General features: G+C 25.6%; 1 long non-coding RNA gene across 1 annotated transcript in view; it reads right to left on the bottom strand.

The window, feature by feature from the left end:
- Window positions 1-27,785, bottom strand: part of LOC129613667 (uncharacterized) — a 69,541-nt gene that overhangs the window by 11,054 nt on the left and 30,702 nt on the right. Inside the window, exon 2 of the long non-coding RNA XR_008697326.1 lies at window positions 14,206-14,283. This is a non-coding gene — a long non-coding RNA (uncharacterized LOC129613667). The remainder of the gene's footprint in view (window positions 1-14,205; window positions 14,284-27,785) is intronic.

Genomic DNA, 27,785 nt, shown 5'->3' with positions numbered 1-27,785 from the left:
TATAGTATAGCAATTTAGTCCCTATATACACCATCAGGAATTTGACATAAAATATTTCTATAGAATTATTTAGGCGTTCACCTATTTTATATTAAATTCAAAATTAATTATTTTAAGACTAAATAATTATTTTCTATCTGTAAAATACAAAAAAAAAATAACATTCCGTCATAAGCTGTAGTATTATTGTTCACCATCAAAAATATTAAATATAGTTTGAATTTCCGCTTTACAAATTTGCAAAAATGTAATAAAAATATTTTCAAATAACAATGACCTTCAATTAAAATTCTCTAAAAAAATAAAAATCACATATGTCATAAATCACCTTAAAGTAACTAAGTGATTTGTATTAATAATTATTATTTAATACTTACTTAGGTTAGAAAATAAAACAAAACAAAAAAAAAAAACTTAAAAATAAAATTTCTATGAACAAATCAATAATAATTAATTACTATATAATAGACCTTGTTACAAAATAACTATTGCATACATTCGTACACACATATTAAATAAAAATTCAAGTATATAAATTTGATAAGATCAAAAAATTAAGTCTAGTAAGTAGGTACGTGTGCACAAATTAAAAAATATCAAACGATTTAGCAAATTAATAAGTATGTGAGCTCGATTTAGATTTTGTTTAAGGTTAAAATAGATTTAATCAGAGAATTTATACAGTTATTATTTTTATGTCATATACCCAGTATGTACGTAATTATTGCGCCATCTTTGCAATTACTTAACTATAGCATTTTGTCACAATCGATTTATTTATATATACATACCTTCATACACTTATATTTTAATTATAATTGTGTATATTGTTATACAGTACACAAACGTACAATTATTTATTATTATATCTATAATATTAATTACAGTACATACAATTATAATGTATATGGTAAAATATTAAATGAGTCCTGATTTACAAAAACCTACTGAATATTGGCAAAATTTATAAATATTGATTTTTTATAGGAAATTCGTGTGTGAACTATTTAAAATATAGTAATAAAAATTCATTCAGAGTAGATATAGTGCAGATTATAAAAAGTCGATCAAAACCACAGCAAAATGCTTGAAAAGTTATTATTATTTCTTTCATTTCTCTATAAAGATAAAGAGAAAAGCGCATGAAGAAGGAAGACTCTTTCTAAAATCTAAGAAAAATTTTTACTTTATTACAACGCCAGGAACACCTATTTAATATTAATTTAGTATGGCTTTAGGAGTTCTAGTGCACCCACACTAGGCGGAAGTTGACCCGCCTGTTTCTCCCTTAATTGTGCATCATTTATTTCTATTGCTGTTTATCACACACATGTATTAGTCAAATTTTGCTTGTTTCAAATTTTATTCAAAATTAGAATTCAATGGGTCAATCTTCATATCTTGCCAATATTTACAAAATTTTATAAGATTAGAGAAAAACTTTAAAGTTAACTTGCTCGAAACACTTCTATTTGACTTAGAAAGATTTTATTAGAAACCACAGAATTATAGGTTTTCTTTGACCTTTGAATTTTTAATGAAAATTTCTAAAATATTTGAAAATTTCGTAATTGTAAAGTATTTGAGGTGTAATTCTATCATTTCTACATTCCGAAACTTTAATAAACAAAATAAATAGAACCATTTTCAATGGTTAAGTTTGTATTTTTAGCTAACCAGTTTTAAAATATTTATTATTTAAGATTTTAATAATATATTTGGGTATTTATGAAAAATTCATGCTTTAACTTCGATATTAACTCCAAATAAATAAAAGTAAGCTCCCAGTCCTAACTATCTACACACATCTATGTACAATATAAATCGTACAGATGTCCAGGTACGGATCACTACTTATTTATACAAATGTATAGGTAACACTTATTTTGCTTTGAATTTTAAAATTTAAAAAACTTAAAAAGTTTTCCTTCACGAGGGGTTAAAAATATCTAAAAGGATTCTTTTTTTTATTTATTTTATTTCTTTTTTTTTTAATATCTAAATATGACCTTGAGGTTTTGGAAAGTTTTTTCAGTTTTTCAAAAAATGTGTTTTTCTTTTTTTATAATTTTCTCATTATCCTTGATAAATTCTTTTAAAGGAATTACAAAAAAAAAAAAACAAAATAACCACAGCAAAGGAAAAGTCAGCTTTATTTTTCAGATTTCAGATTTTAATGAAAATGGTGCGTTGGCCTGAGATTTTGTCAAAATTAAAGTGATTTCAAATATTTAAAGATAATAAATCACCTGAGTATGAATTTATTTATTTATTTTTTCTTTTTTTTTTTTGTTGACTACACGTGTTTGATGAAAAAAATTTTGTTTGATGGTCCTTTAATCCACAATTTTAATAAGAATTCATAAAAGTTGGTTTTCATCATCATTTCATTTAATAAAATTTTTTAAAATTCTTAATTTTAATTTATGTCGGTTTAATAATTTAGATTTTGTGAAATTTAATGGAGTCTTTCAAAGGAATAACAGTGTTAAAAAATTAAAATCATGAAATATAAGAAATTGTTTTTGAAAATACTTATACTTATAAATTTTAAACTTTGAATGCTAATCAAGAGTTCTGTGGTAATTTATTTTAAAGCAAAATCAACAATATTCCTACAAAATTTAATTAAATAGAACCTATTTTAATTCAGGATGAAATCTAAAACTCCAAATCGCATAAGTTTTGCTTATCCCACAAGCTACTTGAGCATTAAATTGCAAGTTATTTAAATCCAATCACTGAAAGAATTGGTTAATCGGTTCTTTTAACTTGAGAGCTTACTAATAGTGACATCGTATCAGAATAGTAATCGAAACCGTTTCGAAAGTATTTACTTTTTAAATTTGTAAACAAATTTAATAAATTTCTTAAGTCAGCAATCTGAATGCCTTTAATATTAATAATTTTTAAGATTTATTTATTTTCATTACTATACCATTAATGATTTGTAAACAACAATAAATATGCAAATATACACGGATACACGCCATTTTATTTTCATTTTTTATTTTGCAAATATTTAGTTTATTCTAGAAAATATAAATTCTTCATATTTATATTTAATTTTCACCATTAAATACGATAATATGTCAAAAATTTACACATTTTCTTAATAAAAAATTTACATTAAAAAAAATTATTTAGCAACTCCAAATTTATCGTCATAGTAAATTTCAAGTTCAAGTTTAATATACTCTCAAAACAAAATACTAAAAATATTTATTTATAAATATATGTAAGTTTATATAATATAGACACTTTATCGTAAAAATTCTACATTTACCAACAAAATTTTATAATTGTTTTATTGAAAATACGTGACAAAAAAATTTAAAAATAACAAAAAAAAAATTAAAATCTAAGTTATAATTAACAAACATTTGCTAAGATAAATATTTTTTTCGAGTTAGCAATCAGGAAATTTAAAAATGAATTTAGTCATTTTATTACAAAAAATGAAATTTTTTTCCAAAAATATCTTATAAAATATCAAAAATATATGCTAAAAATTAGCTCAATACGTCAATGTACAGTAAATTCCGATTAAAAATATTAGAAAAATTCAATGGACATACAAATAATTCAAATGTCATAAAGAATTTTTGTTTTGATTTTAGAACTGTGGCAGTAATTTGATCCTCGGCTAAATAAGTAATAATATACCACTGTCCAAGTCTTGTTCCATATCTAAAATGGGACTACCTAAAACTAAAAACTTGTAACCGGAGAGTCATCCTGTGTGTTATTATAATGTTATATAAGGAAGAGAATTATAACGACAATTAGTCACGGTAACTTCTAATATAATTTGTCTGTCATATTTTTAATTTTTGTACCTTTTTTGCACAACACTTTTTTCATACGTACTTATTATTAACTTTAAAAATCAAATTTATTATAAAAATCTACTAATATGACGATAATTGATGATCGACCTCATACTCTGGGCATTTGCAGGCTAGGTTATCACCAACACAAATTGGGACAATCTGTGAACCGTTTCTGTAGATTTTGCAATGAGAAAAATAAGACGGCTCATCATGTTCTCTGCTTTTATGAGGCATTACCCAGGGAGTGATTGGTTTACTTGGGGGGGATATGTGGTGGTACCCTTAAACCTGTAGATGGCGACGCCTGGACGAATCCATAACTAAAAAAGGGTTAGCTGGTCCGTTTTAATGTTATAATAAGCGCTTATGCCTGCAATGACCTGGTCTGAGGTTGATTAGATCTACAAATCTATAATTACAATAATTCGATAACATAATTGACGACATTAAATTATTTAAACTAATTATAGCTTTATACTTAAATGTTAGTGTTGCTCTTGCAATTGTCTAATTATTTGAATCAAATTATTTTCTTAATGAAATATTAATTACATATATTACTTAAGAAAAAACTAAATCCCGACCCAAACCCAAATGCCCTTGATGTTTACATTTTGGTTAATTCTAGCCTACGCAAAATCTGAGACCTCTTATCTAATCGTGATACATGTATAATATTACCTCTTTTAGTTGTATTAAGAGTTCTTTTGAAAAACTAATAATAATTGAAAAAAAATTCATTTATAAATTTAACACATAAAAAATTAAATTTTTTAAAAAACTAATTTTTTTTTTGCAATTAAAGCCCTTAATAGGAATTCTTGTCGAAAAATCAAATCTTTAAATGTGCGTACATACATACATACAGACATTTATCTATGCAGAAAACTTACTTATGTACATACATGCAAATTGTAAAAGTGTTCTCTGTTCTTATAGTTTTTGGTTGAAATGGCAAAAAAAAAACAGAAAAATTAAAGAGTAAAGAAAATATTTGTTTTTCCGTTTTTTTCTTCTTCTTTTCCTTTTTTTGCTCATGCTGTTTAAATATTTTCTTTTAATTAATTAACTTTCACATTAGTTAGGTATTCTATAATTAAATATTTAAAACAACAACAAAAACAACAGAAATACCTGGTAACGATAATGAGAGAAAAAGAGAATAATATTATGTTTGTAGATTGAGAAAAAAAACGAAAACAAAAAAATCTAAATAAACTTAATATGTAAAGTATAATGAAAAATTAACCGTAAATGTACAGAAATTCTTTTTTTTTTATTTTGCACACCACCACTACACTAGGTAATTAATACAATACAAAAAAAATAACAAGAATAATAAGAAGGAAAAAACAAAAAAACAAAACACGATATGAAGAACGTAAAAAAATTTTTACGTCATGTCGTTTTTGTTATACGTACAAGTACCCATGTACCCAAGTACCTACAAATACATTTGATATTATTTTGAAGTTGCTGCGGTCTTATAGTTTAATAATAAAAAGCTACACGACAGCACAATATAGTTTTGAGCACCTATCAGATTTTTGTGGTTATTCGTTTATATTCATACATACATAGCTATATTAGACATACATATTGTATACTTAGATATTAATTTTCATTTTAGTTATTAAATTCCTACTCATTTTCGTTCAAAATTTTAAATAAAAATCTATTTTTGGAAAATAATTTAAAAAGATAACTAACTTCTTTATAGTTACGTTATAGAAGTAGCACAATATTTAAGTGTGTAATATTAGTCGATCTCAATTACCTTAGTGAACTACATATTTAACATACATATGTATGTACGTATGCACATATGTATATAAACAGGTATTTATTAATTATCTACTGTATTAAAAATATTGATGCAAAAATACGAAAAGATATTAATATTTAAAATGACATTGATAATTTATTTAATGATAAACCGCAAAGTTTTCATGATCAAAACAATTTTATATAAAATCTCATATGAATTTTAATATTATATTAAGTAGTTACGTAAAACATTATTAAAATATAGCAGATAACGTAAAATTAATAAGAAATCTACTTAGTCTAATTTAAATTTTAATTAATTTATCAAAATTTTTACAATTATTTATAGAAAAACATGGTGGAAAATAATATGAGATATTATCACACCTACAGAACAACACTGTCACAACACAAAATATCGTAAAAATTAAATAATAATGAAAGGAAATACGTTATTACCGGATTTTTTCTGAATAGTTTTACGATAATACTTGCTACGAAACAATTTGTCCAATACAAATTTTATTACGTTTAAAGTATTATTTGTAGATTTTTAGATTCGTAGATTCCAAGGGAACCGAGTGGGACAGGAGCATCCCCCCAAGCCACCGCAGCCATTTTTGACTTATTGTAGCCACCCCACTCCCCCGTCTATAATATCCCCGTCCCAATCACAAAGCCGGCGATATCCCTAAGGGAGTTGGACAATAGTTCCCGAACACTTAGGGACCCATGTCCAAGACAATTGCGGCGCCGAACAGCCAGTGCCGGACAGTCGCATAGAATGTGCACGGCGGTCTCATCGCCACCCCCACAAAATCTGCACAGGGGGGAGCCCGACTTCCCCAGCCTGTGCAGGTGGTATTTCACCGGGCAGAGTCCCGTGAAGAAATTCGCAATAGTGCGAACTCGGCTCCTGCTCATCCCCAGCAACTCCGCAGCGAATCCGCCGGAGCACGCCGGAACAAACACCTTCGCATGACGGCACCCTTTCGTGTCCCGCCAGTGACGACTGCATTCCGCCGCGAGTAGGCAGGCAAGCCTGGCCCCCACGGCGGAAGAAGGCAGACCACAGAAAGGCAGCGGCTGCACAAAGGCAGCCCCAGATCTCCTCCGCGCCAACTCATCGGCAACTTCGTTGCCCGCATGGCCACTATGGCCCGGCACCCAAATGAGCATCACTCTGTTTTCCGATGCCAATTCCATAAGTGCAGCAAGGCAGCTCCAGACCAGCTTGGATGTAACCTGAGCTGAACGGAGCGCCAGCAGTGCAGCCCTGCTGTCTGAGAACACATAGATGGTGCGGTTTCTATACCCCCTTTCCAAATTGATTCTCAGACAGATTTCTATTGCATGTATTTCGGCCTGGAACACTGTGCAATACGGGTCAAGGGTTGCATATACACGCGTGTCCGGGCGGACACCGTATACGCCCGAGCCCACCCCCGACTCCGTTTTGGACCCGTCCGCATACCACACGCTCGAACCCGACCTAAGTACCGGACCACCCCGATCCCACGTCCATCGATCAGGAAACAGAACCCTGTACTTGTGGTCGAAGTTGTACCGCGGCAGACAGGTATCTGACATGGTTATCCTAAGAATCGGATCGCCCTCAATGAAGTCTCTGTGAGTTCTGTGGGCCAACTTTAGCCCTGCCCCGTCCTCGCCAGAGAGAAGTCGGTAAGTCACCAGCCGAGCTTCCTTCAATATATGGAGGTGCAGTGGCGGCAATCCGATCATCACCTCCAATGCAGCGGTGGGAGCCGTCCGCATCGCCCCGGTCACTCCCAGGCAGGCCAGCCTCTGTAGCTTTTCCAGCTTGGCCCGCACACCCGCCTGCTGAGCCTTACGGCACCATACAATCGACGCATAGGTGACGATGGGCCTAGCAAGGGCCGTATATAGCCACAGTGCTATTCTGGGACTAATTCCCCAGGTCCCCCCGATGAAACTCCTACACGTCCACAAGGCCGCCGTAGCTCTCCCGATAACTCTATCGATATGGGTATTCCAAGAGAGACGATCATCCAGGGTTACCCCCAGATACTTCACCTCCCTCGAGTAACTAATACGTTCACCAAACAGAATTGGGCTCGTTAATCTGTCCCTGCTTCTGCGTCTGGTGAAGGCGACCAAAGTGCTCTTGCTTGGATTTATATTTAACCCAAAGTATTATTTGTAAATATTGTTAACAAGTATTATTTGTAAATATTGTTAAAATAATAAACTATGTCAAATATTATTTTTCTCTGAAAGATCGTAATATTTACAATAAAAATTTATATATTATTCTTGGTAACACGATCCAATTGATATACAAACGATTTATGGTAAATATACGATAAAGTTTTTAAAATTTTACGATAAAGTATAAAAAAAAATTACGATAAAGCTTTTAAAATCTTACGATAAAAATTTAAAATTTATCATAAATTTTTTTTTTTATATATAAAACAAAAAATTTATGATCAAGTTTTTAAAATTTTACGATAAAGCATAAAAAATTTTTCGATAAAAATTTTAAATGACATGTAGAATTTTAAAGCTACAATATATAAAGAATGCTAATTTTATAAACGCCGATCAGAATATTACTACTTAATGTGGTCAACACAAGGTCAATTATGTCACTTCTATTTATTTCTGGGTATCAAATTTCTTAACTATACCACATTAAGCAATGATGAACGAATAATTTTAATTTTTTGATATTTTTTCAGTTTGTGTGGTTTTGTTTTTACTTATTTTATCTTATATAACACAAAAATGCAATGAAATATTAAAATAAATAATTTTTTTTTACAAAATATTTCATAAATTCCAAGTTAATATCAAAAATAATTACAAGAAATTGCATACTTATTGAAAGAATTTCTTTTTAATAACAAAAAATTTTTTTCCACATTAATGGCATCTCTTTAAAGTTTATCTTACAATGCAATACAAAATATTTTTGAAATGGTTGCGTTCCGTAATTTTTATTTCAAATAAAACTGCATTTTTTTTCAAATCATACATTAATTTTAATTGTTTTTATTTCAAATAATTGTAGTAAATTAAAATGAAATTGAGCAGAAAATTAAAATTGACCAGACATAAATTTTTCAAATTTTATAACATTCGTATAGTGGCGAGAAATTTTTTTTTTGTTTTTCAATAATGTACGATATGTAAAAGAATTTCGAGAAAAGCGCTTTAAGTAGTCGAGAATAAATAGAAATATCAATAATTTTATAGTTAAAGCAACATGGATACGTTATTCAACAAACTACAGTACTACATCATTAAGAGAAAATGTTGCTTCAAATGAGAGGCTACTCATTACACGACCCGAATTTTGAATATGAAAATAGTTTGTTTATTAGAGGTTATTCTGACAGCCGATTAAAATACAAGATTTTTTCGTCCTATTTTGATGTCATATAATACTTAAATGTCATAACGCTTCTGTCACTTCAATTCTAAAGTAGGATGACTAGACTACGTTGTGATGAGACTTAGTATGCTATATTTTTTATATACATATGTATGTACATAGTAAAAAATATGCTATTTTCAATGATATTGAGAATGAGTTTAAATTGAAAAAAATCTCATGTATGTATATATTAACAAAAGAAGGAGTGACAATACTTGTGACTATTAGAATAAGATGTCGGCCATTCTACTATCACTCAGTAAGTGAGACGACTCTTGAAATGCAGTTTGTATTCTCAAAATTGTTTACGATATGTAAAAGGATTAAATTTTATATTGCGTGCAATGTAAGTAACCCCTAATTGAGCATCTATTCTAAAATGTTGTAAACTGTTACCATACTTTAACTAGAAATTATTACAGTATGTCATTATGCTAAAAATAAAGTGGTTATTTTGCAGTTTTTTTTTTCATTTTTAAACTCAAAACAAAATCTTTGTGCGGTTTTTCAAATTTATACTAAAATTAAATCATTAATTTTTTTTAATCAGAAATACATGACACTATATAAATGCACTTATACTGAATTGAATTGTGATTTTCAAGATTACTTAAGAAATATGATATGACATTGTAATGAAATTAAATATTTTATGAAAAAAAAAAAATAATTAAAAAATATCTTATTCAATATGGTGTTAAATGCAATTTAATACATTTTTTTTTTTTAATTTATTTTAACCTCATTACAGATACATGTTTTTAATATTCGAATACAATGAGTGGCAATTACTTATATTATGACAATAAAGGGGAAAAAATTTTAAGTTTAAATGTCATGATTCTCAAATTAAAAAATTTTATTATGTCTATTAAATTTTTCTTCCTCGTGAAATTATTCATTTGCCTTGGTTTACACATTCTACACGCACATACATATATTAAAATATAATTTTTTTTAATATTTACAAAATATTTCCAAAAACTCTACGTTTTATACTTCTGTAATAAGTTAATTTTATTCAAATATTATCAAGTCAATCTTAATCGCAGTTGGTGGTCCTTACAAAAATGTCAGTTCTCCTCAGTATAGACTACATGTCTTGTTATTTTTATTTAAATGCATTCTTATTCTTCGTATATATGTACACATGTAAGTATGTATATGAATAAAATTCCACATATTTTCAAATATTTAGACAATTTCAAAATTCTTATAGTAAAATTACAATGGCATTTTGTATAACAATTTTGGAAAAATGTTAAAATATTTTCAACAAAAAATAAAAAAAAATATGAAGAAAAAAATGTCATGAAAATTAAAGAATAATACTTTGTATTAATTTTAAATGTTGAGAAAAAAATTTGTGATAAGCTGTTGCCTAAATATAGGATAGATAACTTTATTATTTCGGAAATTGCATAAATTAGTAAAAATTCTGTTTTTCCTGATCAAAATGAAAAATACTGATTTAGTTCTAATGGTCAATAGAAAGTGTCACGTTTGACATATTTGTTTGACAGAATACTGAAATTCAAATACGAAGGCAATCTTATGAAAAACTGTTATATACACTTTGTAATTTCGACGAAATGGATAATTTAGCTAAAAGGTCTAGCTAGATCCGATATTTGAATGCTCTTCAAATTCCCCGATATACCTTTCAGAATTTATATAAATGTGTCAACACTGTCATATAATCAATATTGTTCAATAAATATAGATGTCAATGTCAAATACACAGGAAATTTTTTTTTTGTTTCTAAGAATTGTTCGCTATATTTAACATTTTTAATTTTCTAAATTTTACTATAAGATTCCTTTACTTGCTTATCTTGTAAATAAACAAATTGGTTTCTGCTTTTATCTGTACAATTATACAACACAATTAAAGCCGTAACGTAAAGCAAAACCCGTAACCCGTAAAGCAAATTTTTTTTTTTGCAATCTAATTCAAATATTTACCAAAATATTTTTTATTAGAGTAATTTTTGTAAATATTTTTAATGAAACATTAATTATTGAGCGTTTAAATAAAATTTTATATTTCTCTTCTACACATACATATACTTAGACATACCTTGTTCATAGAATAAACTTTAGTCTAATTCTAGCAATTATAGCTAGCCTAATTAGAATATTGTATTGTAGTTATTTTGCTTTTTTTTTATATTTCTTTTTTTGCTTTCATAAAAATTCATTAACCTCTTTAAAAAGTATAAATTTATAAAAAAGAAATGCCAATCCTTTCATTTCCGGAATTTAGTAACTATTTATTTAGTCTATATAATTTTATTTAATATAATATTTTTGATAATATACAAATAAAACTAGAATGAAGTACAACGTATTCCCATATTGGTACCATCATTTGAACACTTGTTTGACTTAATTTTATTTTTGGTTCTTTGTTTGTGATTGCTATGTTTATACCATAGTTTTCCACCTTTTTTTCAATATTTGAACAACAGGCATACAAACTTACATTACTTATTACCATGACTTTATATTATGATTCATCAACATTTCAAAATCATTCCCATATTCGTAACAATTATAATAATATGACGATATCCAAAAACAGTAAACAAATAAAGAAAAAATTAAAAAAAAAAAAATACGACATATACTCCACCGCAATACAAGAAACTCCCAACCTAACACAATAATTTATCAAAATCCATTAAGTGTAATAATATAACAATAAAACGTAGGTGAGTTTCTGAGTTCAATATAAAATTCCAAGCAATAAAATACAGACAAAAAACAGAAAACACAAATATTTAGCAAATTCAGTTTTTTTTATTTCGATTCTCGTTATCGTAGTGTTGGAATATTTGTTTGAACAAATTTTGCTAGATTAGGCAAACTTAAATACCATTTCGTGCCAAATGCTTTAATGACTTGATATTTTAAACGTAGTTGAAGCAAAAACCAAACTAAATTTCTCAATATTAAAAATAATAAATAAACAAAATTTGAATCAGTGGCTTCAAAATCAATAGTTGAATAAAGTAGACCTACTAAGATACATATATTTATATTACATTACACACATTGTAGCCCCCCAAAAAAAAAAGACACTTACGTATAAGTGAATATGCGGGATACCAACTTCAAAGTAACAAACAAAATTATTTTGATTTCCAATTTCAAAGCTGAATCTGACTAATCTGAAGTTTTGACAACAAACTCAATAACCTCACAACACCATTCGTGTTATGTCAAAAATTCAGTTGAACGCAAACCTATGATACGTTACGCCAAGTTTGACAGCAAAAAGTCATGCCATTGTCCTAACACTGCATATATTGTAAATAAATATGTAGCCTATGTGATATATACTTATGCATATCTATACACTCATTATTTATGTGACCATATTCATCAACACTTTATTTTTTTTTTTTATGTCAGACAAAGAATCATTTAGAAAGCAAAACAAAAAACCATTTTTTAAAGAACAATAACCGAAATTCCAACATTGTTAGTAATGTGAAACAGCGATAGAATTCGCGGAAATTCGGTTTATATTTTTTTATATTTTTTGAAATAAAAATAAAGAACCAGAAAAACCTTTAAAAAAATGTTCATGTATAAATAAAAATTGTTAAGGCGAGTATAGAATGTTATTTGTGTTTGTTTGAGTGCACATGGGTATCTTAAAAATAAACGATGAGTGTCACACGCAAATTAGTATCAAAATTCACGGAATAGCTATAATATAGGTATGTAATTTAGTACATAACAAATTATTAGTAGCCTATGCCTTAATAATATTAGGTAGGTATGCAAGTGTATTCAGTTTAACAATATGTTCTACATACATTTGTACATGCATATGAATATTAAATATTATATAAAATAGAACACGCAATGTAAAATACCTAATAATTGTACAATTTTATTTTTAGTGTCATATTTTACATATCCGGATACGTACATACATACATAGAATCACATGGAATTATACAGCAGGTATTACACAAACGGAATTTAAAGATAAACCTGTAATTGCGTATATTTGAAAGTTTTTCCTAAAATATCTCCTAAATGCATAAGTTTAATTGTTAATCTTATTGAATAAATTTTAGACATATTTAGGATAATTAATTTTCGTTTAGAAAATTGCTTGATTAATTGCTACAACAAACTGTTCACTTATTGAGTATAATGAATGTTTTTTGATGATTAATTGCTATAAACTTATATTCGCATTGTTTCTGCCTTTGTATCATAAAAATTTCATCTTAAAAAACGAAGAATCATGATTTGATATTTCCTCAAATTTACTGTGAAAATAAAGAATTATGTGCATTAACATGTGCATTCATATGTACATATATACATACAGGGTACACTTATTTAAGAATATGAGTCCAATTTTGATATTATTGTACTTGTTATACAAGAAATAAAATTTAGAACTCATCCGTAATTTGTTTTTCACAATATATTTAAAAAAATATAAATGTACATTTGTATATATTAAGTTGATATACTAATATACAAAGATCATATTCTCATTTATTGTCATCATTATTATATTAACATGATTATTATCATAATTTTCATTTAAAATCATAAACATCAAGAATTTTTCTGTCAGTCTCTTTAAATGTGTAAACACACAAACATAATATTAAAACTGATATGTAAGTACCTAGGTATATAAAGCACAATTATGTTGTTATTCAATTTAAATTTTTTATTAAAATACATTAAATTATAATGTTGTCCACTCCGGATGCTCTCAACATAACAACATAATCAACTATGTACATATATAGGTACGAAAAATTATGACATAGATGTACATTACAAGTATAACGTATGATGTCCAGAATAAAAACTTTACACTCAAATCTTAGTTGGAATTTTTTTCACTTCCAATTTATTAAAACTGATTTTTAGTAATTGAATTGCAAGTCCTAAACAATTATTTAATTGAAATAGAATTTAGAATCAAAATCATACATTATTATTAAATATATTTCTATAAATACACGAAAAGAGAAAAATTCTTTAATTATTATTTTCGTTTCTATTGCAAATCAATTGACAAAACATATACACCAAAACAAAACCGACCTAATTAACTAAATTTATACATTTTACTACGGTAAACAATGATCTCTAAGTTTGAACCCCAATAATATATTAGAAGAAATCAAAAATACTTACTTAATCTACCAAAACTATGACTCAGCCTCTTCTTTAGCTTCTGTAATGCACCTCCTTTTTTCTCACGCATTGTTACACCTGTAAATGAAAAAAAAATTTTTAAAATTAAAAATTTATTACTAATTATAAATACAATTAAGTTAAAAATTAAAATAATTTGAATAATTTTGTTTGATTAATTAAAATACTTTAAAATTATATGTAGGTATTTTCCTTCAAAAAAATTTACTCCATAGTTAACACAAAATTTTGTCATAGAGTTAATCAGAATAACTCTATTTTAAATTTTCACTATTTTAATGATTCAATTTAACTTGAACTGAAAATAAAAGTATCCAAAAAAATTGATTTTGAAATTTTTCAAATAAGTCTGCAAAGGAAATCGATACAAACAAATCACAGAACAAAAAATATTATTGTATTACAGTATGACAGATGTAAAATTTTAAAAAATCAACAATGAAACTTCAAAAGCAAAACGTCATGAGTGTATTGAGTTTTTGTATCTATATTTTATTGCGTTAGCAGCGCATTTAAAAATTAAATTGCTAAATTTAATTGGAAATGGGTGGTTCGGTCGTACTCTGAAATTTATTGATCGCGTGTATAATTTTTATTGATAAATGTGAACCAAAACCAGAATATAAGTATGTATATATTTCAATTTTTTAACTATTAATTAGTTAACTTACTGCCAATTAAAATTACAATATCTTTAAGTGATTGAAATTAATGAATGAGAATTTCCAATATGAAAACGAATAATTAAAAAGTAAAAAAAAAATTTTTTTTCTCTTATCGGCACTTTGTAAAATTTCAAATGAATTTCCATTAAATTTTATAATAATTGTATGAGCACTTGTACGATCAATTACATAATTTCAAAAAATCTACAAAGTTAGTAACATTATGCATATGTATGTATATCCATAACAAATTATAATGTAAAACTTATTATTATGGTTAAATTAAAATGTAAAGCTTGCAAATAAATCTAAAGCGTCATGAATTGACGCCACACATTGCATATTTTTTTTAAAATTTTCAGGTGTTAAACAGTTGAATATAAAATTATCATCATATGATCAATTCTTTTAAAGCTGCAAATGATAAGATTGTACATTTTGGTTCTTTAGGGGGTTCCTTTTAAAAATAATTGTTCTCTAAATTTTTGGCATTTGATTATTAAATTATTATTTTCGCACCAAAATCAACTACACCATCTTAAGCAGACCATTATTTCTGAAACTGAACGTGAATTTTTCAACGTTTTTGACATTTTTAAATAATTGACAGATTTTTGACCGGATTCTGTAATTGTTGCATATTCGGATATTAACACTAGAATATTCAGGCACAATACACTCATTTAATTGTATATTTTGCTTATTCGTAAAATTTGAATATTATTTATATGTATATATATATACAAATAACATACTATGCATATCCCAAATTAAATCGAAAATGATTCAACGGGAGAAAATTTTTAATTATTCATTGTTTATTAGTTTTCTTAAATATGTTATATTATAATACACAATATGTAAGTTTAATTCGTAAGTTGCTTTATTTTGGACCAACAATTTTTGATATGACAGCAATATTTAATTGCTTAAACAATTTATTTTGTTATTTACATATTATTGTTTTTGAAATTAATAAGATACCAACGGTATTTTTGTACTTGCTTGTAGCTTTTTTAATTTTTAAAAAATATTTTTTCAGTTTTTGTTATTTATTTTAAGAAGTTCATTTTGATGCATATGATTGTTTATTGACAGCAGACATTTTTCTTATGTCAATCAAATCTCATTGTTGATTTAAAAAAAAGAATGTTTTTTTAATCGGATTTGAGTATTCGATTTTCAAAAGAGTGAAAATTTGTAATAAATTTAAACAAGTACATACTTTACAGTTTTAACTAATACAGAATTTTGTTATTCACTCTTTGTTTAACAACTTAGTTGTTACAGCAACTATTTATAACACAAAATAGTTATGAGAAACTAGAACTAGTAACAAGCAATAGTAAGTTACAATTTTGGAGTATTAACTATTTAGTAATTGAATTGTGTTAAAAATATTAATAAAATTTATTTAATATTTATTTAACTTAGTATTTATTATAGATCAGGAAGGTTTTTAATCCTATTTAGACCCGACTGAATACTAATAATGCAATAAATTTATTACCTTAACTAACCTCTACCCTATTAATATTAATTATCGACTTTACATTGGCTTACAAATAATTGTTATAATATTAATTTCTTTGTCATTCAATTAAGCACTTCCTAATACAATTTAAATTTTTTTTTATAATATGTGAAAATTTTAAAATGAATAATCGTGTTAGACAAAATAATTGATCGCACAAACACTTTTATTGACATTATAAATTACTTAGTATACTTAGTAAGCTGAGTAATTTTAACAACAATTTAATATATTTAGTATTAGCTTTAAAAATTTCAAGTGCATACTTATTAATAATTATTATAAGTCAGTATTTATGTAAGTACTTATATTCTTATATTATTATGATGTGACTAATATTATTTTTTAATATTTTAGAAAAAATATATTTATTTATATAATAGTGATATAATCAAGGCACACAGGCTATAAATGTTAGTAATGAAATAAATCGATGTGAATCATTAATAACTTACTGTTATAAATAATATACATATACATACATATAATTGTATGTAAATATAATTTATTTAACAGGTACATTATTGTGTTATTATTTTATAATATTATATAAATATTTATTAATTAATAAAATGAAATAATAATTTTCGGCAATTTGTTTTTTTAAGATTTTTCGTTAAAATTACTGTCGGCATTTTATATTATCTAAATTGTTTATAAATTGTTAATCAAAAATCAGAAATTTGAGTTATACCATTTTCAAACTTGATATATTTTGACATTTATTAAATAAGTATTTATTATTGTCCGGCGAATACTTTAAAATTTTTAAATTAATATTCAAATCCCAAATCCAAAAAAAATTATAAAATTATTGTTACCAATTAAAATATTAAAGTAAACAATGACAAAAGGAAACAAATTTTTTTTTTTAATTTTATAATTACACTGACATTAATAAATATAATTTTACTTTTTTTGACATTTATTGTCATACTTGATAAAACATTTATTGATGGTTTTCTTTTTCTCTTTTCATTATTTCATTTTGTTTTTTTCAGTTTTCCTATTTTTAATTCAAATGTGATTTCATTAAACACTTTTCCAAAATAAATAAGATTTATTTGAATAATTATATTTTGACATTATTAAGTTTACATTACACATGTATGTACATAAATATTAGAATTTATTTGTTTACACGCCTAAATATGAGTAATTAAATGCGTTATACTCACTCCAAATCAACTTTTTAAAAATATGTCATATATGTATGTTATATGTATGTATATAGAAACTTTCAATTACTTATGTCAAAAACTAATTTGTTTTTATAAACGTTATACACTCATTTTTTGTTTTCTCAAATATTTATTTTAGCTTATCTTATGTATTCATTTTTTATTTTTTATTTTTATCGTTTTCAGCTGATTTGCTGTACTGTTTCTGATCTGACATTGATCTATCAAGGTAAAATTAAAAAATAATTTGTATAGTGTCACATACTTAATTCACATGAATTATTTTTCACTGATCATTTGTGCGCGCGAGTGTGTGTGTGTGTACATTTAATAGTAAAGTAATGTGTTTAAAAGTAAGAAAGAAAATGAAAAATACTTATAACGTCACTTTATTTTTTGCCTAGCTGTCAATCAAAATTTAAAAAGAGTAATGTGGGAGAGAAGAGCAATTAAAAATTATTTTTTTTTCTTCAAATTTTTTTCATCAATTATTCTCTATCTCTCTTTTTTCGTGTATTTTGTTGTCTTTTTCCTTTTCACTTTTTATAAACAAATAATTTTAATTCTAAACTTATCTGATATAAAAAATATTTTTATTTTTAAATAAATTTTTTTTTGTTTATTTTAATCACTTCTTTTCGAGAATAAAATTTTCGTTGACACCTAAGAAAATTTACGGAGAAATAAGCGTGAGATAATTTTTTGTTCTTATTTTTTATTTAAAAAAAAATAAAAATGAAAAACTCATAATATTTTTCAGTTATGTCATCAACCCATTAAACATTTTGAATAATTTTTCTTTTATTTTTGTTTATTTTTCTTAAAAAAGTATTTTATTTTAATTAATTTTTTATATAAAAATAAAATAGAGATTTTTCTTGAATTACTAGGTGAAGAAGATGTAGAATTTACTTTCTTTGTACAAATTTTTATTGCTGAGTGTTATATGTTAATTTTTTTGCTTGCATGTTAACAAAATGTACGGTTAGGTTTAATTAAATAAATTGGTTTTTTTTATATTGAAACTCAAAAAACTAAAGTTCTGTGTTTGTTTTCGGGTTATATGAATAAGTTTTTGCACTTTGTTTAAGTACACACAACATATAAAACTTATAACATTCTCAATTACATCAGTTTAATGGAGTAGCTACGAAACCAACGTCGAATGCGGTTTAATTCGCATTTGCAGTTCTGACTCCCAGAAATCTTATTAAAAAATTAAAACTGTACTGCAATAGAATTCATCTCATCAAAAAACCATCAAAAAATCTGGTGTTATCTCAATAATGTCTCTCTACTCTCTCAATAATATGAGTTCTCCACTAATTGAAGTTATGGTTTATGAATTTAAAATGAAAAAAAAAATTATTCCATCAACTTGACAGAAGATCTTTTGCCGTCTTACGTTAGTTTTGCAGCAAACTACAAAAATGTGCTACCATTGCAGATCTTTGTTAGAGCTATGCGTTAATTTTTACATGTTTTTTTACTCACACTTCTATTAATTAGCATTTACTAAACAAATATTAAGTTTAACACATTAAACAAATCAAACAAATTAAATTTCATTCTATCAAATATTTTTGCAACGACAAATGATTAATGATGATTATATTAATTTATAAAAAATACTTCCAATTCAATATTCAATTTTTGATATTCTTGATTTTCTTTTCAAAACTCTTTTCAAACATTGAAATACAAGAAATAAACGATTTCTCATTAATACAAAATTTCGTTTAATCATCATGACGCCATCTATTTTTGAAAATTAAATTAATTTCTATTAAATCTTAATATCAGATTCCAGGAAATTAAATAATAAAATTAATAATAAAATATATTCAAATTTCCTGTGTAAAATTGTCAATGAAATCTAATACGAATCTTTAATATTATTTGCTTGAAACTATTCCATGTGTTTCCAGAAAAATATTTCTACATTTTGTTGCGTTGGAACAATGAAACATTGGTTCCTTAAATCGTTTCATGGGAAAAACTAAAATTTTTTTTTTATTTCTTAGTTTCTTTTTTTGAAAAATGAGTGCATTAAATTCTATTTTGACTCATCACCTACAAAATATGTCCAAGAATTCAAATTTTACAAAGCGAACAATTTCTGAATGAATTAATATTTTTCTTCTTATTTAATTTTCTTCATGAAGAATTTTTCTAATGACTTATACAAAATGGTTTTTATTATAAAAGATCTATAAAAATTCTGAAAAATAAAAAAAAAAAAACTAAATAAATAAAAAAGTAAAACAAAACATACCTTAGAAATAAAAAATTAGCACCATTTAACTTGAGGGTAGATGTATGATGCTATGACGGCATAAAAATGACATAAATGCGGAACTTATACAAAAGCCAAAAATACAAACACATGCAAAAACAAAACTCTATATCTACTTACATAAATGTAGTATGCCATAGAATTAAGAAAAAAATTTTTGAGTGCCAAACAAATGCGCCTTCTGTTGTAGACATTTTTGAAAACAAAATTTTGAGCATATTAAAGAAAACATCTTGAACATTTTTATATTTTAAAAGTAAATTTTCTAATAAAATCAATTTTGTATAGGAGGAAGAATATTTTAAAATTTTAAATTTTTCATGTCAAAAACACATTCACCTACATATATGCAAGTGTATTTAGGCATAAATGCACATACAAATGTATGTTTGTATGTATACAAATTAGATAAATAGCAAAATAATTGAGACTTTTGTTCATAATCAATTAAACTTTGATGACTTCTCGTTTGTATAAACTCAAAAATTTACACATCAAATAATTTGTTATAATTTTATGCTTTTGTTATTTTTTTGTTTTTGCTTTTAATTACAAAATAAAATTTATACAGCCCAGAGCTCATTAACCCATTTAAAAAGAAAAACAAACATAAAAAAAACAGGTAAAATATTTTAAATGTTTTTTCTCTCATTCTGTTTTATATTGGGGCATTGTAAACAGTTTCAATAAATTGCTTCCTTAAATTATTATAGTGTGTGTTTATTTACATGTAAAATATTTAATATCAAATAGATTTGAAAATATCGCTTTGGAAGTTAATCGAACTATCATAGACCATCAGATTGCCATTTAATCGAAATTCTTTAGAAATTTCAATTTTTAAATATTCAATGTCAAAAATCACATCATTAGTTTCATTTTCAGCAGCTTTTAACTTAATCTTTTTGAAATTGTGGGATCATTTCATAGCAGTAAATCTTATATAACATAGATGTAATAATGAAATTACCTACAAAGAGCATTGATTGCAAAAAAATGTTATACTTCAGTTAAAAATGATGTGTATAAATAGCAGGATAGTTCCAAAAAAAAGACATTATTTCGGAGAGTGACTGAGAGTTAGAATCTTCCGAAAAAATTGAAGCAGAGTAGAGGCTAATTTCGTTATCTTCGAAATTCATGATCCGTGAACCTCCAAGATGACAAACATACAATTGAAAAATAAGTTTGTAATTTTTCGTAACTACTTTTAAAATTTTAAAACTACTTTTAAAATTTTAAAAGGAGTTTAACTTCCGGAAGCGATTACCACCGTACATTTTTTGCAAGTTCAGCTTATTTTACCCATCCGTTGTTGTTTTGGGTTAACAATGACATTCGTACGCCGATACCGTTTACCGTTTTGGTTATGTTTTTGTAATGAACTTGTAAACCATGAAGCTTTAATAGTTTTTTTCTTTGTAACCTTATATTACAGCGTTTTTTTTAGAGGCCGTTGTTCTTATGAAAACATATATGTAGTTTTTCCATAGTTCTATTATTGAATAATCGCCAACAACTTTTATTTTCCAACAAAGTTGTCTTAAATTGGTCTGTTATCATCAAATTCGAATGTTATTTTGTTTTTGTTTTAATTTAAATGACCTACATTCACATTTATTATAAATTTTAATCTATATTATAATTTACTTATACGTAGTAGTAAGTATAGTGTCAGTGACCAATCTTTTAAACTCGATAATATACCATCAATTCATAAATTAATTACAGACATTAACCAATAAAAAATGTCACCTTGTCTGTGCCGGCATCCATTAACTAATTCACAAATTGTGTTGCCAATAATTTATCCATAAAATACTTAAGCACTTTTTAATAATGTATTTAAAAGTTCTTTAAAAATTCTATAAATATTAAAAAAAAAACAAGAATACCCCCCCATTTCCAATCAATTTTGAACACATAAAGAACTTTTTAAATGACATTCCAATTGTTTGCCATTACAAGTCAAAACTAGGTTAACAGATTTTTTTTGTTTTTTATTTTTCAATCATAAAGTTGTCAAAATATTTTCTATAATAATAATGAAGCGCCATCAATCGTCAGACAAGTGAATTTTAATTTCATAATAAAATATTCTATATTTTTTTTTATTTTTGCTCTTTAAAATTTCTATTCTAACATTTTTTATTTAATAATATTCTAATTAGTTGAATATAAAAATACTCACATATATACATACTTATACATTGTTATTAACATTTATATTTTAATTTTATTTTTAGAATTAAATATTTTTCTTTCTCTTTCAATTAAAAATTTTTGAATTATATAAGTATAGTTGTTTATGTACGCACATAATATATTTTCTAAATGAAATTTATAGGTATGCAAAACGAAACCAAAAAATAAAAAAAATTAAAATACATAAATTTATGTACATACATAGCTAGATATTTTATTTTTAGAATAGATGAAGTTGTTAATTTAATGTTTCTGTAAACACTTAATATGTTAAAATGTTATAATATTGTGTATATTTGTACAAACATGTATACTTACATATAAATTATACTTGTAATTTAACAGAAATCTATATAGTGTTAATATTGTAAAGTGTTTGAATTTTCCATTAAATTCAAAAAAAAATTGTATTATACAGTAAAACACCAGTATATGTAATTAAATTTCAATACCGGTTTTAAGCATAGAGAAATAAGTAAAGATTACTTATTTCTCTATATTTTAAGTAATTAAATTTTATGATTACCGTAATTTAATTCGAATTTCGTAATATTGTCAAATACTCCGAGAACATTATCAAACTGCATAATAAATTAAAAATAATCCATAAAATTTGTACTAAATCGAAGAGAATTGAACTTATACCTTTTTCAGCATTGTAAAATAAAATACTGAACAAGATGAATTGCGAGCAATTTTACAAATTTCACTCACACGTATATGAAACCAACTGCAATAAATAATTATCCAGATGAAAACAAACTGATAATGAATTTTTCTACTGCCGTCCCTCTGAGATCAGACGCAGACTAGGAAGGCGTTCACTTCTGGATTAGACCCGCCTAGATTTTGTGCGGATTTTAGTGGACTCATACAATGAACGTGCCTGCTCTAGGTATTTATACTCCCTGACCCACTGGGGAAACATTTTGTAATTTATAAGTACCGGCTTTGATTTTTATAATTAAATTTGTAGGAAAATGAAATAATGTAACAATAAAAAGAAGCCGATTCTTATATGTAAATTAGGTGAATTTACTGGAAGACTGCTGTGGTTCAAAATTTATTTTTATGAATAATTTTAAAATTAGAAATATTTTTTTCTTTTATTTTTTATTATTATTTTCGAAAATAATTTCATTTTATAAAAATTGAATTTTTTATAATTTTTATGTATACATATTATATATATACATACATAGAATATTCCTTATCTTTTAAGACATTATACATACATACATTTATTATGCTATTAAATAAATAAAATATTTCTAAGAAAATTTGTAATTTAAATTTGGTTTCTTTTGTCATTTAATTCTATAATTTAAAATTAAATTATTGTAGGTGATGTTGCACGCTTATATATACAAACACATTTGTAGAATCATTTACGATCATTATAAAAGATAAATAATGTATTTTAATATTATTCAAGACAAAATAGCAAAAAAAAATTTGTGGAAAACATAAAAGAGTGGGTGGGCCCCTTATTATTATTATATACAAAAATTTTTGGAAAAAATACAAGAATCTGCTTGTTTTAAAAAACAATATTTATATTGCAAATGATTTATGCTAGATGACACCAGACGAATAAAAGTGAATTACACTTGAATCACCCTAGCGTCAAAAATCAAAAGGTTGAGCTCTACTTTTTTAAATTGCCCATTTAAAGTATGTTCACTTTTGCAAGAGGAAATGCTCAAAGAGAGCCAAAATAATTAAACTGTTTACAAAACTCAAAAATATGCTCAAAATCCAAAAATAAGTAAATTTCAAGATTTATGTATTTATTAAACCTCGAAATTTAATAAACAGCTTTCCTTTTTTCATACATACATACATATTTTTTGGTTTGATGCGATTTTGAAGCAAGACATTACGCAAACTTCTAACAAATAAATTAATAATGGCTCAGGTAAAAAAAATAATTTTTAATTCTCAGATCTTACTTGAATTTTTTTACATTTGTAAAATTATAATTTGAAAGAATAGAATATCAGCCCCTTCATAATTTAAGAGTCCAATATTTTAAAAAATTTAAAATATTCATATTCTAAGCTGTCGCATGTATCACAATGTGGAGCCACTGTACAAATAAAAAAAATGACATTATTATTAATATTTTTTACGGCTTTTAAACATGTAATGAGATTATAGAGAATAGAAGAGTCACTTTAATTTTCTGGTAAACCAATTTAATAAGAGATTAAATTCCTGTTTGACAAAATTTAGAAACACAAAATAGAAAATGAGAAGAACATAATGTAGAATTAATATTAAAAATAGTAAAATAAAAATTTACCAAATTTATGTACGTAAACAAGAAGAACAGAATAGAAATGCAGTCATAACATGTAAAACATAAAAAAACGTGAACCCACAACATTAAAGGATCTAAGAAAATTAAAATTGATATAAAATAAAAATTAAAATTTTAAATTTAAATATTTTTTGACTAGACATAGTGAGACATAGAAAATAAGACAAAAAGAATTTGTATGTTTTTTAATTATGCACATAAATTATGAGAGGAACAACTTCATCTTTCACCGACTGCCTCTTTATTGACCTATTATTTTTAAAGCTTTATAAATTGTTATTAATAGGTTAATTGTTTGCCTCTTTAAATGAAAATTCTTGCATAATAAATTAATTACAGTTTCATAATGAAGGGATATTTTTTAATCATACATATAATGACCCCGACATAATATACTCTCAAATGTCCCAATTTTAATCTTAATTGATGAGCACTTTTTTTCAAATACGTATAGATAATAGAGTGGGTATACATAAGAGTGGGTATTCGACGAACAGAACTAGTTTATAATGGTAAATGCCAAAAAATTTTCATATAAATTTGTGACCAAGCAATAAGCATTTGTAAAATTTAATTGACATTTTCTAAAATTGTCATTTAATTTATAAGCAATTATATATGTACAATGAATCGTGTAAGAAGAATAAACTTTAATAAAATAGAATTCTTAAATAAAAAAATCCCCAAATCAATGTTCAAAACCGGATTAAACCTGGCAAAACTAAATGTTATCAGTTAAATCAAAATGATATTTTTTTTGTATTGCCTCTTAAAATTATCTAAAGCTTCAAGAAACCGCAAATAAAAATGCTTATATATTATTTTATTACATTACGTATACACATATGTACATATGTATATATATTTATCATATGTGTTATACTTTCTTCGCATGCATACAAATTTATTCCAAGTTCTATTAATATAATTAATTATCACTTAGGGCATTTAAATAATCGTATAAATAATATTTTCATTTTAATATAGAATTTCAAAGAAAGTAAACAAAATAAGCACAACACACAATATTTTTATTTATCAATCATCTTAATAATATTTTAAGACTTACTAATATCAAAATACTTTTATTTTTATTTCATAGAAATTCCATTTTCTATGGCTCATTGTTTATATTATATAAGTATAAATTGAAATGAATATTTATTTTCATTATAATTTGAATTGATTTCTTTTTTATATTATTTGCTTATCTTATAAGAAATTTTGTGTCACAATTATATTATTTTTTTCTTTTATATTTATTTTGCTTAAAATACACACATATGTATGTATGTTCATAATATAAATTCATTTAAGATATTAACCCTATTCTAATTTCAATTTTGAAGCACAACATTTATTAAAATGGTAATTTATACACATTTTTTTAATCTATCAGTATAGTCTTTGGACTAGGTTATATGACGTATAGAAAAAATTTTGCTTTAAGATTTCACAATAGATATGTTAGCAAGGAAGTTTACTAGTGTGTTTCATCTCCAACATTAATATATTATGAATTAATATTCAACTAAGCTATACAAAATTTTATAAAACATTTTCACCGCTGGCATTATTGCGGCGTTTAACATGTTAATGATGATATACCTACAATTTTCGATGAAAGACGAACAGGAAAAACAACGAAATTTCTGTCGTTTGCTCATGTGGTCATGCATGTTGGTCATGCAAGTTTTTATGCATGTTGGTCATGCAAGTTTTTCGTGCATTAATGCATGTTGGTCATGCAAGCTGGTCATGCAAGTTGGTCATGTATCATTGCCGTTGGTGATGTCCATGGTTCATGCAAATTGATGATGCATGTTGATTATGCAAATTTGCACAAATGTATGAATGTTTGCCACTCGTGTTGATCATACAGATTGCTAATGTAATCGGGCACGGAAGTCATGGGAATCGCTGATACGAGTTAGTCGTGCATATTGGTCATTCATATTGGCCATGCATGTCATACATGTTGGTCATGGAAGTTGGTCATATAAATTGCTCATGAAAATTTGTCATGCAAATTTGTATGTTGGTCCCACATGTTGGGTCCTACGTGTTGGGCATGTCGATTACTTATAGAAATTGGTCATGTGCCCTGTTCATGCTGTTTTTTTTTAAAAACCACCGCCAAACATAATCAAATTAATAGTGTAGTGGACACGCGGACAGACACATATATGTAAGTACATATATTTATTTTTATATTTATAGATTAAGTATTACTTATTTTATATTGCAAGCAGAATTTGATAAGGAAAAACTTCAAATTCGAATAGTCTTTTTAGAGGTAAGTGAACGAACTTTTATCAAACAAAATGTAAACGCAAACTTATAAAAAATTATTAATAAAACACAGTACAAAAAATAAAAATTAATTTTTTATTTAATTTGAATTTTTTTTATATGATTTCAATTATTCAATAAAAAAAAAATATTGATAGTGTCTCTTATATTTTTTTTTGTAGTTGAATTGTTAGAAACGATGTGAAAAAAAGATTTTTTAAGTGGTCATTTCTATTTCAACGACATTTAATTTGTTAGTATTCAATTTTAAAATTCGAATATTTTCTTTACATACTCATATAGCAATTATCACAGTAGACAAATTGAAGTACTGAAACATAAAATAGAAATCAATAAACAATAAAAATGTTATGTAAGCAAATCTTAAGACATTTTGGTATCTCTAACCTATCTATATTATACTTATTACTATTAATCGATAAAATTGAAATTTTTGGAGAAAAAAAAATTAAACAAAACAAATAAAATTCCAAAAGAAGAAAGTTTGAATATGAAATAAATTGGAAAATTAGTGCGATTCATAACTAATACAAGACAAGGTAAACAGTATAGAAAAAAAAACAACAACACTATAACAAAAATAACAACAATTTTTAATGATAGTTTGAAGAAAAAAAATAGCTATAGACAAAACGAAATCGTTTTAATATTGAAATGGAAAGTTAAAAAACGTGCCAAACATTGAAAGTCAAAATTCAAGTATATTTAAGTTTTTGGGGTTATTTTATAACTTTTTGAAATTTTGGTTTCTTTATTCGAAAAATGTAAACTTATGTTGATATCATAAAATGCTAGAATGTTTATAGTTTGTTCCTTGAGAAAATTTAAGAAATTAAAAAATTTAAAATTTGATTATACAGTGAAACAGTAGAGTAAAATATCTTTGTCAAATTAACAGCCTAATCGTTTACATGGCTTTTTTGCTCACATTTTACTTATTCACTTTTAAATCAGAATTCTCCATTTACTTTTCCAATGGATATTTCATTTTTCCAATAAGATTACTAATTTTTTCAATTGGATTCTTGCATTTTTCCTCAAA

This window comes from Condylostylus longicornis, unplaced genomic scaffold (genome assembly GCF_029603195.1).
Source record: "Condylostylus longicornis isolate FDR11 unplaced genomic scaffold, ASM2960319v2 ptg000085l, whole genome shotgun sequence".
NCBI classification, from domain to species: domain Eukaryota; kingdom Metazoa; phylum Arthropoda; class Insecta; order Diptera; family Dolichopodidae; genus Condylostylus; species Condylostylus longicornis.
This window is presented reverse-complemented; position numbering and strand designations above follow the sequence as displayed.